Source organism: Theropithecus gelada, chromosome 2 (genome assembly GCF_003255815.1).
Source record: "Theropithecus gelada isolate Dixy chromosome 2, Tgel_1.0, whole genome shotgun sequence".
Lineage (NCBI taxonomy): Eukaryota > Metazoa > Chordata > Mammalia > Primates > Cercopithecidae > Theropithecus > Theropithecus gelada.
The window spans coordinates 132,352,352-132,367,709 of NC_037669.1; the positions used below are offsets into that span (position 1 = coordinate 132,352,352).

The window sequence follows — 15,358 nt, forward strand, 5'->3', positions numbered from 1 at the left end:
AATTCATGTAAAACTAAATCTGGTCACACCTTACTGCATTGACTTCCCAACCCTTAGATGGGTCAGGGCTTCTAATGTGAAAAAAATACTCTAAATTCCATGAAGTGGGGGACAATTTCTCTCATTCACAGTAATTGGAATGGAATAGGAGCTTAATAGGTATTTGTTGCTGGAATTATTAATGATGATATCTAATTCATATCATCCTCAAAGATCCTATGAAGAAACTACTATTATCCCTACTTACAGATGAGGAGGCTGAAGACAGTGAGATTAAGTAACTTGCCCAGTGTCAAAAAGCTGGTAAGGTAGATGGCAGAGTCAGGATTTGAACCTGAGTAGTTTGCATTCAGAATTCTCGTCCTAGTCACTCAGCTCAGTATCCTCTGGTCAAGGTGCATATCAATGAATTTACCAAGCAAAAATGTCAGAAAGGGTCTCCTTGCAGCAACTTCAAACTAGATCCCAGTCTGCCTTGCAGAGGCTCCTTGGGCAGTATTTATGTCTGTGCAGTGAAGAAGGCATCTGGCAAGAACAGCTGTTCCCCTTTGCTCACATGTGCTCAACCTCCTTAACCACCAAGTCCAGCAATATTTAGCAAGTAGGGAGATTTAATTGTGTAAAGGAAGAGTATAGATACTTCCAGAAATGCAATTTCACATTGTTATGAACTATGTGCTGTATGTCTCCCCACCCCCCCAAAACAAATCCTTTAAAAAGAAAGCCACCATGAGATTGGGGTACTTATTTTGGGGTATATCAATAGGAAACTGTCTAGATTAATACTCAAAGATAGGGGTAAGAAGATCGTGTTCCTCAGGGGTCAGTGCTATTTATAGGATTTTAATCTGTAAAGGCAACATTTGAGAAAGGACATGATTGAAATATTTGAATCAAAGAGTATGAATAGACAGGAAAATATTTATTTGAAGAATTTCCAGACTAATCCTTATATTATTAGCCCTGATGCTGAACCTTAAGTTGTGGCATTTAGAGTAATAAAGAAATGGCTGGCAAAGGGTTTGTATTTCATCTTTATTACATGAATTACATGCAGGTCACATGCAGTACACAGATGTTCTCCTATTTCATCACCTGAATATAACTACATGGAGATATTTAACAGCCCTGTGGGGTAAAGTGTCCTGGATACAGAACATCTGGGGTTTGTTTCTGGCCCTATCTCTAACCAACTTTATGACCACAGTTTCCTCATGAAGGAGCCCAGACACATGATCACAGTGTTTGGCAAATAGTAACAATTAATTAAATGAATAAATAATGAGTGAACTAAAAAGCTACTTCCAGCTTGAAGACTATGGATTGCATTCTAGAAACAATGAGGAATATAGTATAAAAATGTCTCTGAATCTTTTCATCACCTTTCTTGTTGGTGATACAAACTTGGTTCTTCCACTAATTAAAAATCAAGGTCTATCTCTGTTAGGCAGGTTGGCCTTCTTGGATGCATAGTAGTTCTCTTTTATTTCTGTAGAGCCAATGGGTTAATCTTAACTTACTAGTCTATACGTGTAGATACTTTGGAGATGATTCTATGTACATCTAAAATTATTTTCTTCTCACTTTCACTTACAGAGCTATATTTTAATGAAAATATTTCCTTTAAAAAATTAACATATTAAATGTTTTCATTTTCTAGCAAACCATGAGATTATATTTGTTTTCTACATTTTCCTCAATTAAAAAAAAAATGAAATGGCAAAATATAGGCAAAATCGCACTTAAAAGATATCTCCAACGACCTACTTTCCAAACTTGAAACCAGGACACATGGCTTGACAAACACTATAGTGCTTACAGAAAGTAGGTGAATGTATGTTTGAAATGAAGATTATCCTGAACCATCCGTAGACATTGGCAAATGAAGCAAACCTAACTGCGGCAGAGGGATGGTGTCTTTATCAGAGAAAAGTCACACAGAGGGTGTCAGTCAGGACCTCAGCACGTGGCTGCACAGATTGTGCCCTGTATAGCGCCAGGATTGTGAACTATACAACAGGTCTCTGCCAGGAGGGACCATTTGGCACCATTCACATAGATGGCAATGTGAATGGTGCCCTCTGGAGTTATGCAGTGCACAATCTGCACAACAGTACACAGAATCTCTCCAATAATTCCATTGGTAGGAAATGTGCTCTCTTGACAAGATTGGAAAAGGCAGCCTGCTGTTCTTTTTTAAATAAAATCATTCCTCAGATTGGATGGCAATGACAAAAATTCAAATAAATTATTGTGTTTTTTCCTTTTCCAGAAGTTTTCTGCCACTATATTCTTTCCTTTCCTTAAGTTCCTAGCAATTCTTAAAAATGCAAGTCTGGGCCAGGCATGGTGGCTCATGTCTGTAATCCTAGCACTTTGGGAGGCTGAGGAGGGCGGATCACGAGGTCAGGAGTTCGAGGCCAACCTGGCCAACACGGTGAAACCCCGCCTCTACTAAAAATACAAAAATTAGCCAGGCATGGTGGTGGGCACCTAGAATCCCAGCTACTCAGGAGGCTGAGGCAGGAAAATCGCTTGAACTCAGGAGGCAGAGGTTGCAGTGAGCCAAGATCGCGCCACTGCACTCCAACCTGGGTGACAGAGCAAGACTCTGTCTAGAAAAAATAGTGCAAGTCTGTAAGTAACTCTGAACTTAGTTTTTGAGCTTCATTGAAGAGAATAAATCGAACAAAAGGGCATTTAGAAAAAGCTGGGGAAGTTTGTAGACAACTGCAAGGGTCAGGGAAGCATTGTATAAGTCATAGGCATGGAAGCCCATATATACATGACTGTAATATAAGATGAAATGTCTCCAAAACTGCATGCCCTCTACTTTAAAGTGTTTAGCTTATCAAAGAGGAACATTTTCACAAGATACTCTAGGAAGCAAAAACCCTGTTTTGGTCATGCCTTGACATAATTCTGGAAACCTTATAAAGTCAGAAAATAGCTACTGACATTGTCAGTGCAACACAGCAGTAGGCATGGAGGTAGCTTGGTGGGACAGGGAGAACTCTTCAGGATACTTGGCTCTGCCTCTGACTAGCTCTGTGTTTATGGGCAAGACCATCCCTGCAGCTAGCTTTCTGGGCCACTGACTTCCTCATGAAAGCAGAGTTGTATGAAATTGTCTGAGGCTTAGAAACTGCCAGAATTTCATGGGCTGTAACTTAGGTGCCTCCAGGGGCCAGGCAGGTGAGGTAAATGAGTGAAGGGGGCACCAGGGGTGACAGGGAGTTCCAGATCTAAGTCATTAAGTCAGTGAACCACACAGCACAAAGGTATCTGATATGGTTTAGCTGTGTCCCCACCCAAGTCTCATCTTGTAGCTCCCATAATTCCCATGTGTTGTAGGAGGGACCTGGTGGGAGATGATTGAATCATGGGGGCAGGTCTTTCCTGTGCTGTTCTGGTGATAGTGACAAGGTCTCAGGAGATCTGATGGTTTTAAAAATGGGAGTTTCTCTGCACAAGCTCTCTTTTTGCCTGCTGGCATCCACACAATATGTGACTTGCTCCTTCTCGCCTTCCACCGTGATTGTGAGGCCTCCCCAGCCATATGGACCTATAGGTCCAATAAATCTCTTTCTTTTGTAAATTGCCCAGTCTTGGGTATGTCTTTATCAGCAGCATGAAAATGGACTAATACGGTAAATTTGTACCAATAGAATGGGGCGCTGCTGAAAAGATACCTGAAAATGTGGAAGCGACTTTGGAACTAGGGAACAGGCAGAGGTTGGAACTGTTTGGAGGGCTCAGAAGAAAACAGGAAAATGTGGAAAAGTTTGGAACTTCCTAGAGATTTGTTGAATGGCTTTGCCCAAAATTCTGATAGCAATATGGACATTAAGTCCAGGCTGACTGAAGTGGTCTCAGTTGGAGATGAGGAACTTGTTGGGAACTGGAGCAAAGGTGACTCTTACTATGTTTTAGCAAAGAGACTGGTGGCATTTTGCCCCTGCCCTAGAGATTTGTGGAACTTTGAACTTGAGAGAGATTATCTAGGGTATCTGGCAGAAGAAATGTTAAGCAGCCAAGCATTCCAGAGGTGACTTAGGTGCTGTTAAAAGCATTACATTTTAAAAGGGAAACAGATCATAAAAGTTTGGAAACTATGTAGCCTGACAATGCAGTAGAAAAGAAAAACCCATTTTCTGAGAAGAAATTCAAGCTGGCTGCAGAAATTTGCATAAGTAACAATGAGCCGAATGTTAATCCCGAAAACAATGGGGAAAAATGTCTCCAGGGCATGTCATAGGTCTTCATGGCAGCCCCTTTCCTCACAGACCCTGAAGCCTACAGGGTGAAAGTGGTTTTGTGGGCCGTGGGCCAGGCCCAGGGTCCCTGTGCTGTGTGCAGCCTAGATACTTGGTGCCCTATGTTCTAGCAGTGCCAGCCATGGCTGAAAAGGGCCAACATAGAGCTCAGGCTGTGTCTTCAAAGGGTACAAGCCCCAAGCCTTGGCAGCTTCCATGTGGTGTTGAGCCTGTGAGTACACAGAAGTCAAGAACTGGGGTTTGGGAACCTCCACCTAGATTTTGAAAGATGTGTGGAAATGCATGGATGCCCAGGCAGATGTTTGCTGCAAGGGTGGGGCCCTCATGGAGAATCTCTGCTATGGCAGTGTGGTAGGAAAATGTGGGGTCAGAGCCCCCACACAGAGCCCCCACTGAGGTACCATCTAGTAGACCTGTGAGAAGAGGACCACCATCTTCCAGACCCCAGAATGGTAGATCCACCAACAGCTTTCACTGTGCACCTGGAAAAGCCACAGACACTCAGCAACAGCCCGTGAAAGCAGCCAGGAGGGAGGCTATAGCTTGCAAAGCCACAGGAGCAGAGTTGCCCAGGACCATGGGAACCCACCTCTTGCATCGGAGTGACCTGGATGTGAGACATGGATTCAAAGGAAATCATTTTGGAGCTTTAAGATTTGACTGCCCTGCCAGATTTCAGACTTGAATGGGGCCTGTAGCCCCTTTGTTTTGACCAATGTCTCCCATTTGGAATGGCTGTATTTACCCAATGCCTGTACCCCCATTGTATTTAGGAAGTAACTAACTTGCTTTTGATTTTACAGGCTCATAGGTGGAAGGGACTTGCCTTATCTCAGACAAGACTTTGGACTATGGACTTATGAGTTAATGCTGAAATGAGTTGAGACTTTGGGGGACTGTTGGGAAGGCGTGATTCATTTTGAAATGTGAAGATACAAGATTTGGGAGGGGCTGGGGCAGAATGATATTGTTTGTTTCTGTGTCCCCACCCAAGTCTCATCTTGTAGCTCCCATAATTCCATGTGTTATAGGCAGGACCCAGTGGGAGATGATGGAAACATGGGGCAGGTCTTTCCCCTGCTTTTCTCATGATAGTGAATGGGTCTCACAAGATCTGATGGTTTCAAAAACAGGAGTTTCTCTGCACAAGCTCTCTTTTTGCCTGCTGTCATCCACATAAGATGTAACTTGCTTCTCCTTCCCTGCTGCCGTGATTGCGAGGTCTCCCCAGCCATGTGGAACTGTAAGTCCAATAAACCTCTTTCTTTTGTAAATTGCCCCATGTCTGGTATGTCTTTATCAGCAGCGTGAAAATGGACTAATACAGCATCCAAATTAAAATTCAGAATGAAAAGCAGGTTTCATCCTCAACTCATCCCTAGATCACCACTTGGACCTCTGCTCTTAGCTCCAGATTTCTAGAGTTCCAAGTCTACATGAACATGAAAGAGTCAGGGAGACTGTACATCTTGGCTTGGGCTGGATGGTCCTGCTTTAAACCTGTTGTCCTGGCATAACTACAATGGCACCCTCCTTCACTCTCAAAAGTGTCCTAGTTTACGTGAGAAGTCATACAGCCATCCAAAGTAAGGGGGAATCAGCAGTGACCTAACACAAACTTTTGGGAGCAAGTTCATTTATTCAAATTTGTGCAAGCTTTCAGATGAAGCTAAGTAGGTTTGGCATTGTTTTGTAAGTATAAAGATAATTAAATAAACTTCCAAAATATCCCAACAGAATGGTTCAATAAAAGCAGTATGTAATGAATTTTAAAATCATAGACAATATAGGAAAGGCTATCAATATGTGAAAAATGTTGAAATTCACTAATAATCAAGAAAGAAATTTCAATAAAAGTGAGGTAACATTTTGCCTGCCAGAGTATTTAAAAATTATTTAAAACTCTAATATCCAGTGTAGGATAGGTGATCAAAGGAACTCTCATATACTGCTGATAGGTTTATAAATTGGCTAATACAAACCTTCTGGAATGATATTTGATAACATGTTTTAAACATCTTTATGAAGTTTATGTCCCATAACCTGTTATTAATTCAACAAATACTATTGAGTACCTACTATGTGTCAGGCACTGAGGGATAAAGTAGTAAGTGAGACAGATGCTATTTTCTCCAACTAGGATTTCAGTCTAGTGGAGGAGCAGACATTCCAGGGAAAAAATACACAACAATTTAAATTACGATTTGCAATAAATACCCAAAAAGTAGACTCAAATGATGCTAAGAGAGCATGTGGTTAGTACATGCATTGGGGGAGGTATCAGGAAATGGGTTGAACAGCTGAAGACGGAGGGAAAGGTGAATAAAGTCTTGAATAAAGCCTTGAATAAAGGTTTTGAGGATGGAAGAAGCTTACCACATTGGAGTAATGGGAAGGAACCACTAGGTTGGAGTAAGAAAGGAAGGGGAAAAGTGGCAAGTTGATGGTGAAGAGTGAGGAGGGGTTGCAACTAAGATCTTCATCCTAACAGCCACTCAATGATTGTGAAAGCAGATTGGTATTTTTGAAACTCTCTGCATGGTGGAGAACTGAGAAATGAAAAGGTCAGAACAAGGCTGGGTGCAGAGAGACTAATTAGGAAATACGTATAGCAGTCCAGGAAGGAGATGATGGTGGATTCAATGAGGATTGGGAACACAGAGAGAAATAGAAATACTAAAGATATTTAGGAAGTAGAATCAACAGGATCTAGTGACTAAATAGATGGGGGTGGTGAGGGAGAGAAATGTCACTGATGGGTTCCAATTTTGTATCATAAGCAACTTGGTGGAAAGATGGTGTCACTTTACTGAAATGGGTAATAGGAGGAGGAGGTTTTGGTAGGGGAGAAGAAACAGGGAAGATAGTGAATCCTTTTTGGACGTTCTATATCTAAGATGTTATAAGACATACAAGTGGAGATGACAAGTAGATATTTAGCTATGTAAGTTTGGAGCTTAGCAGAGAGATCTGGGGCTGAAGATATAAAGATGGGAATCATAGCATATGGATGGTATTTGAAAGCTTGGGTTTGGGTGACATGATCTTGAGACAAATATGGAGTGAGAAGAGAAGGCCAAGTTTCTAGTCCTAATGGACTCTAGCACTTATAGAACTAGGAGAAGAAGCATGAATTTGTAAGGAAGACAGGGAGCAGAAACGGGGAAGGGCCAATAGTTACTGTTCTAATAATATAGCCTAGGGATACAGAAATGAGGATCTAGATTTATGCACGAAGAGGCTCATTGTGGCATTTACAGTAGTGAAAATTTCAAATGTCAAAAAATAGATGTTTACCTACATTGTGACACATTAATTCTGGGTAATAAATGCAGTCAAATAAGATGCTTTTGAAAATTATAACATTAACTGAAATTATATGGTTTGGATCTGCATCCCTACCAAACCTCATGTTGAATTGTAGTCTCCAGCTTTGGAGGTGGGGCCTGCTGGGAGTTGGTTGGATCATGGGGGTGGATATCTCAGGAATGGGTTAGCACCATCCCCTTGATGCTGTTCTCATAATAGTGAATTCTCAAGAGAGCTGGTTGTTTAAAGGTGTGCAGCACTTCCCTCCAGCCTGCTCTCTCTTGCTCCTGCTTCCACCATGTGAGACACATCGCTCCCACTTTACCTTCTGTCATAAGTAAAAGCTCCCTGAAGCCTCCCCAGAAGCAGATGCTGTGAGCCAATTAAACCTCTTTTCTTATAAATTACGCAGTCTCAGGTATTTCTTTATAGCAATACAAGAACAGACTAATACAGTGAATAAAAGAGGGTATAAATTATACATACAACATGATCACATTAAAAAAATTAAATGGTTATATGCCTAGAAAAAAAAGGTAGTAGAATGTTAACAGAAGTTAACTATGGATGGTAAGATTGCAAATGATTTCTTACCTTTGTATCTATTTGTATTTTTTAGTTTCTTTGCAATAATCACAAGATTGGTGGTGTTTTAGTCTATTCTTTCACCACTATAAAAAAAAGAGGTTTATTTGGCTCACAGTTCTGTAGGCTGTACAGAAGGGGAGGCCTCAGGAAACTTACAATCATAACAGAAGGTGAAGGGGAAACAGGCACATTTTACATGGCCAAAGCAGGAGGAAGAAATAGAGCTGGGCCTGGGTTGGGGGTGGGTTGGGGAGGGTGCTACACACTTTTGAATAACCAGATCTTGTGACAGCTCACTCACCATCACAAGAATAGCCCTGAGGGGATGATGCTAAACCATGCATGAAGTATCTACGAAGTATTCACCTCTGTGATTCAATCACCTCCCACTAGGCCTCACCTCCAACACTGGGGATTACAATTCAACATGAGATTTGAGGCCAGGCATGGTGTCTCACGCCTGTAATCCCAGCACTTTGGGAGGCCGAGGCAGGCAGATCACGAGGTTAGGAGATTGAGACCATCCTGGCTAACACGGTGAAACCCCGTCTCTACTAAAAAAAACAAAAAAATTAGCTGGGCGTGGTGGCGGGCGCCTGTAATCCCAGCTACTCTGGAGGCTGAGGCAGGAGAATGGCGTGAACCTGGGAGGTGGAGCTTGCAGTGAGCCCAGATCACGCCACTGCACTCCAGCCTGCGGGACAGAGCAAGACCTCGTCTCAAAAATAAAAGAAATAATTGTTCGGAAGAGCTGGAATTACTTTCTATAAATTCTGTGGTGAATTGCTTTATAAAACAATAATTTTATAGTTATATAAATCACCCACTAATTTGAAGTTTTTGAATATCAGATTTTCTTTCCAAATATAGACTGCATCAGCACACTATGGGGTCATAAGACTGAAGGACGGATTGGCAAACTTTTTCCGTAAAGGATTAAATAGTAAATATTTTTGGCTTTGTGAGTCATATGGTCTCTGTTGCATATTCTTTTTCGTTTTTTTAAAGCAATCTTTTAAAAATGTAAAAACTTTTAACTCCCAGGCCATAAAGAATAGATGACAGGATGGATTTGGCCCACTGGCCACAGTATGCTGACCCTTGGACTAAAGGATGAATTCACAACAATGCATACGTACTTTTTAAATAAAAAGCTAACATGATATTGGAATTGTAGGTGAATCTTCTATCATTAGAGTACTAGAACCAGTTTGTATCTATTTTCAACAGGAAGCAGACTAAATGGAAAAAGTCTAAAAAAGCAATATTTTAAAAAAAAAGTTTATGTGTTTTTAATGGGAAATTGATCCCATGCAATTATGTCAAAGAGTTGTTATTTTTAACCTAGAAAAGTAAAAGCAAAGGCGATTTTTTTTTTTGTAAAATGAAGAGTCTTTTAGTATTTCTTCTAAAATCTTAGGTTTTTGGTATTATGAGGGGAGTGTTGCTGTTATATACAAGAAGCTATTCAGTTGTTTATATCACAAATTTGGAAGCCATCCTTGTCACCCTCCACCCGCTGCCCCATCACCAAATGTGGTTAATGCTGGTAGTGTTCCAAGCAGATCCCTGTTCCTGGCTGCTGTGTACACCCGACCCTACCCCTAGCTGCTGTGAGTGTTTAGCTGTGAAGGACACACAGCTGTCCTTTATGGTGAAATTTATTCCTCTGCTTTCATCAGGCCAAGGATAGACTATCTGATTCCACATCCTACCTGGCATTTTATCCCTGTCTATCCTGCTTCTCTCACTTTCTCACAAGTTTCTCGCTCAATAAAGCATCAGCACCCAAATCCCTATCTCAGGGTCTGCTTCTAGGGGACCTGATATAAGACACTAAGTCCTAATGATTCCACCTTCTAATTATATTTGGCTATACACCTACTGTGTACCCACAAAAATTAAAATTGAAAAGTAAAGATATAAATTATATATATGCATATATATGTATATATGTGTGTATATGTGTGTATATATGTGTGTATGTGTACATATATATGTACACACATATATACACACATATATACACACACGTGTGTGTGTGTATATATATGTTTGGCTTTTTGACCAGTGCCTCTGCTTGGACAAAGGGTATTGAAGTAATCTTATAACTTTATTCTTCTCTATGAATAAACTTCTAAATTTAGTATATGATATCAATACTTTTTATGAATATAAGGAAATGGTTTCAGTGAAGTGATGCCCCAATGATCTGATAAACAAGAACTCCCATAAGGATAAGCAAAGAACTTAGAAGAGGGTTAGTTTTCAACTGATATTACTATATAGAATTATTGCTAGTATTACTAGTACTAGTGAGTGGAAACCACTGTATATCCAGTATTATCAATTTTGCTAATTGTTACTGATTATGTTTTAAAATTACACTAATAACTAACAGCCTACAAATAATCTTCTAAGACCTTTCCACTTTATTATACTATAATATGTTCATTGATGCTTAATAGGATGTGAATATTTGCTGACTCTAAAGAATACCTTTATTAGGATTTGCATATGTGTTCAATTTATCTTTTCAATTACACCTACATTAAAACCTTCAAAATTAAGTTTGCAAAAACAGGCTATGTGCAAACTGCAGAGCCTCTATGACTTGTGACCTTCTGCTCTGTTGCATTTGGGTTAATGATTCACAATAACCTTCAAGAATAAGCACCGAGTAAATCAAAGGGTTCTGCATGGCTCTCCGGGAATGTTGCACACAATGCCCAGCAATCGAAAGTGCGACCTAGTGCAAGATGGGAGCTGGGAGCATGATGAACACAAATCCACAGCAATGGCCAAGGAGATGGTGTTTTCCCAATGGAAACTTGACAGCTTTCCCCAACTCCACCTAAAATGGTTCTGTCTTCATTTTTCTTATTCTGGAAGTAGGAAATTAGTTGCTATTGCTCCTTCTTTTTTTTTTTCTTTAATTCTCTTTCGAGATGGGGGTCTCACTTTGCTCACTCTGTTGCCCAGGCTGAGTGCAGTGGCACAATCTCAGCTCACTGCAGCCTTCACCTTCTCAGACTCAGGTGATCCTCCCACCTCAGCTGCCCTTGTCCCCTCACCCACCCCCACCCCACCGGTAGCTGGGACTACAGTTGCACACATTTCCCCTCCCCAAGTAGTTGGGACTACAGTAGTGCACCACCATGCCTGGCTAATTTTTTGTATTTTTTTTAATGGAGATGGGGTTTTATCATGTTGCTTAGGCTGGTCTTGAACTCCTGGGTTCAAGCAATCTGTCCACCTCAGCCTCCCAAAGTGCTGGGATTATAGGCGAGAGACACTGTACCCAGCTTCTTCTTGTACTTTCCCAGTGAAACACATTTTGTTTCAAGTTATTCTTAATCATTTTCAATGGTAACTCCATGGTAAAAAATAAAGTAGACCATTCTTTGGTTTCATAATCACTGAACTGCTTAGTGTTTGGTTACCCATTTTTAGTATATATATTATCCAGCAACAGAAACTAAAATACTCTTTTTCCCTTCTTTACTTCTTGAAGAACAGGGTCAAAACAGAAACCTCTGAGTATCTTGTTATTTAAATAGAGGCAAGTCCAGATTATTCCAATACTGGAAACGAGTCTATTACCTAGGAATTCCTTTTGACTCTCATAAAATGGCTTTGGTGAGTTATAGCCACATTCTTCATTCTGAGCATCGGTATAATTGCCCAAACCCTGCTCCCATGCTTGGTGGTCCAGGTAGGAGCTGGGCACAGTGCTGGAGGGTGGCAGGGGTTGGCATGAGCTGACACATGGGGCCAAAGGGCAATATCTGGACCTAGGCAGTTAGGCCAAGTCACTATCATGCTGGTACCACCTCCATGATTTTGCCATATTATACTCCATCTCTACTTCTTCTTATATAATTCTTTTATTTGAATCAACTCATTTTTAAATTAAATTTATTCAAAACAGAAACTTTATATTACTACTATCAATGAAATATAAGTATCACTTGCTAACGTAGAAGAGTTATGTTACACAGTAAACACATATACTGTGTTTCATCAATTTTGAGACACACTTTAAAAAATAATTGTGATATCTCTGAAATTGGGGTGTAACTTACAATCGATGGCATCTAGCAATTATAATTGGCAACATTTCTCTCGTTCTTAGTGGCATATAAAATAATGTGCTTTACACATAAATGGTATATTAGATCTGATGAGACAAACTATAAAAATGATGTATTAAACTTTTAAAAACAAAAGGTAAAAATAGTAAAAAAAAAATGGAATAAATAAAACTGACTTACAAAATGTATGGCTGAAGATATTTCTTATTAGAAGGATGGAACTTTTTGATCAAAGTAGTTGGATATTCTACTTTATAGTTTCAGACAAAGTGGAGGATCCACATTAATGAGACAAATCTGTCCATTTTTATATTAACCTACATTAAAAATCTGAACTTGCATGGGGATGTGGTTGGAAAGCTCAAAAGATATTTGACTATTTTATGTGTTATTATTATTATTTTATTTTATTTTTTCCTGGGAGAGAAGGAAAGAAAACGGGGGTGCCGGATTTAGAAATCGGTCACTTCCGGCCTCAAGAACTGCAGTGGGCGACCCTGGCCACACGTGCATCAGTGGTTCCTTTTTTATGTGTTATAATTAAGTATGCATGTATGTACTCTGCAACTTCAGGGAGTGACATTTCAGCATATCACTGAATAAAACACACAGATGCCTGTGAAATTCAGTGTATGGGAGTCTTGCCCTGTTAGTGGTCTTGGCTGTCTCTGCTTCTCACGGCCATGAGTACTGAACCGTGATCATGCCTCGCCCCTGCTTTATTAAGTTAAGGGTAAGGTTGATTACTTGGTCCTACCTATGTTTATCTCATCCTAAACAATGTTCTGCATGAAATCACAGGTCTTATGTGCTAAGTTTTCCCCCAAATGTAAATGAATGTAAATACAAGACTGCCAAAAGACATTTAGTTGAGTATCACTTAAAAATTACCCTCTCCCACACTCTGGGAAACATTTGTCTAGATAAAGCATTAAATAGGAAGGACTCACAGAGACAAGGAAGATTGGGTTATATAGCTGGAGCCAGATGCATCAGGTAGGTTAAAGAGAGGAGTTAAGAGGCAAAGACTGCAGGAGCTTCTCAGGTCCAAGACTGTTGGCCCAGACTTCTAGAGAAGGCCGTTGGCAAGGAGGTGCTACCTTAAGGAGATGACATAGCATTCATTTATCCATTTCTCTGTTGACACAGTTACTCTTTCATCCAAATATCTACTATGTGCCAGGTACTGGGTTGGGTGTCTGGGGAGAGAAAGCTGAAAGAGTTCGAAGAGTTCGTGGCTCAGAAAGGAAACAAAGAATACTCATGGTTAACAGTTGGGTTTCAAAGTATTAGGGTAGACATAGAAAAAGAGTGCTATGGAAAAGGTACTGGAGAGGTGTTTAACTCAATGTGGGCGGCTTAAAAAAGCCTTCCCAAAGGAATCACGCTTGAATTGGGTGTTAAGGTATAAACAAAAGTTGCTGAAGTTCCCCAAAGGCTGAAAGACAGAAGGATATTCCAATTTTGGGGAACAGTATGGTCAAAAGCTTGGAGATGTAAGAAACCATGGTCCGTCTCCCACAAATGAAGGCAGCTTGGTATAGAATAGCTGGAAAGAGAATGAATATTGCAGGATATAGGGAAAGAGGCCGGAAATGGTAGGAAAAGCAAGAGTGGATGTGAAGGATATTGAACTTTACTTTCAACCTGAAATTGATAAAGAGATCTGAAGAATTTTAAGACAGAAATGGCTGGATTATAAGTATTTTGTGTGTTGACTGATGTTGAGAAAAACTAAATTTTATATCAAAACATAACCTAAAGGCCTTAGCCAGAGTGCCAGACAGTCAGCAGTATAGATCTGCACCATTTATAAAATGATTTAGAGTCTAATCAAGGAGTAGTGGTGACTGGAAGGGAGTGAGAGTGCAGATGATTAGTGTTGTGGACATAAAGCACTGGATAAGCCACACATCAAGACAATGTAATCTCCCACGTGAGAACTAGAGTTTTGACGGAAAGGAAGAGAAGCAGCAAGTGCTAAACTTCTCAATGAATGTAAGGAAATGGCTGGACCACTGATAAATGATAAGACAATGATAGGATGAGGTAGAGAAGGATGAAGGAATTACCCTTCTGTAAATCCTAAGGGAAGAATTCACAGGGCTAATTTTATATCTATAGTTCTATATTTTTTGCTTTTTTAAAAATAATTTTTCATTATGGAAACATTCCAAGCATTTACATAATTGCATAGTACTATGAACCCCATGTCCCTATCACCTCACTCTAGAGATTATCACCCCATGGCAATCTTATTTCACCTCTTTGCTCCTCTTACCCCCACTAGATTATTCTGAAGCAAGTCCCAGATATCATATCATTTGAAGACAGTGGTCTTCATTCTTCTCAGCCCAAACCTGTATCAGAATCAGAGGATATGATAAACCTTGCACTGTGACTAATTAGACAAACACCGAAAATTAACAAATATGGAGGCAAAATCTACTCTCTAATAAAGAGAAATAAAAAATAAGACATTAACATGACTATGAGTCATTTGGAGAAGAGGATAAAATAGAATAATTTCTAAATAATAGTAATCTACTAAACAAGGTTACCAGCAAAATCCCACAACATGAATTAAACTAATATGGTTAAATATATGAGCAGGGAATTAAAGGAAATTCAGTTTCAAAATGTGTAAACTAAAGCATCAGTGAAATAAGCTATGAAATAAACTACTAGATTGCAGTGAAAAACCTGAAAGCAGAAAGAGACTAGGGCTGAGGGTGGAATGGGAAAGCAAATGAAGTGCAAGTTAGAACATGGCCTAACCCATTTAAAACAGATCCCAATTACTTCCTCCATTTGGTGATTATTACTATGCATCTGCCATAGTAGAACACTGTCTGGGCTCTGGAATTTTTAGTAAACCATCTCTTCCACTTAAAGAAGAGGCAACACTCTACCTGGGAGCACGCAGGGGCGTTTACCTGATTCGGCCTGACTCTTACCCAGATTCTTTATTAAACACCTGGCTCCTTAAGAAATGGAGGCAAGTGGAAGAGGTTCAAAGAAGTGGAACAGACGATAATTAGAGGAAGAGATTGGTTTTAGCAGAAAGATCAAAGGAACCAAATGCAGGGA

The 15,358-nt window shown here is 40.1% G+C and overlaps 1 protein-coding gene across 3 annotated transcripts in view; it reads right to left on the reverse strand.

Annotated features, from left to right (window-relative positions):
- The window catches only part of LOC112618307 (schwannomin-interacting protein 1), a 614,431-nt gene that overhangs the window by 136,812 nt on the left and 462,261 nt on the right, over window positions 1–15,358 (reverse strand). The gene's annotated exons all lie outside the window — the stretch shown is intronic.